At 44.7% G+C, this 564-nt stretch overlaps 1 non-coding gene across 1 annotated transcript; it reads right to left on the minus strand.

The window, feature by feature from the left end:
- Positions 1–235: 235 nt before the first annotated feature.
- Positions 236–306, minus strand: TRNAG-CCC (transfer RNA glycine (anticodon CCC)). Its single transcript has one exon. It is a non-coding gene; the product is annotated as a tRNA-Gly (tRNA).
- Positions 307–564: the final 258 nt, after the last annotated feature.

The raw sequence follows: 564 nt of genomic DNA on the forward strand, positions 1-564 counted from the left end.
TTCAGGCTAAACATGCCCAGCTCTTTAAGCCGCTCCTCATAGGGCTTGTTCTCCAGACCTTTGATCATTTTAGTCACCTTCCTCTGGACACATTCCAGCTTGTCAATATATCTCTTGAATTGTGTTGCCCAGAATTGAACACAATATTCCAGGTGTGGTCTAACCAAAGCGGAATAGAGGGGTAGCATTACTTCCCTAGATCTAGACACTAGACTCCTATTGATGCAAAAGCTTTTGTGCCGCCCGGGAATCGAACCCAGGTCGCAAGAATGGGAATCTTGCATGATACCACTACACCAGCGGCGCAGGCAAGATAGTATCACTGGACTCTGGTGTGGTGCTGGGTGAAAAGGTGTTTTGATGCTAGAGTGCAACATAGAGTTAGTGATAGAATTAGAGCTAGGGCTAGAGTTAGCTGCTAAGATCTTGTATTTCCTGAATTTACTAGGAATTCCTGTCTCGTGTCACTCTAAATCACAAGTTTACTTTCAGAAATGCTGTAGAGGACCCCATGAAATGTTCCTAGACAAGGGTTTTGCATGTCATCAGTGTTGCTCCCTTGTT

This window comes from Anolis sagrei, chromosome 10 (genome assembly GCF_037176765.1).
Source record: "Anolis sagrei isolate rAnoSag1 chromosome 10, rAnoSag1.mat, whole genome shotgun sequence".
Classification (NCBI taxonomy): domain Eukaryota; kingdom Metazoa; phylum Chordata; class Lepidosauria; order Squamata; family Dactyloidae; genus Anolis; species Anolis sagrei.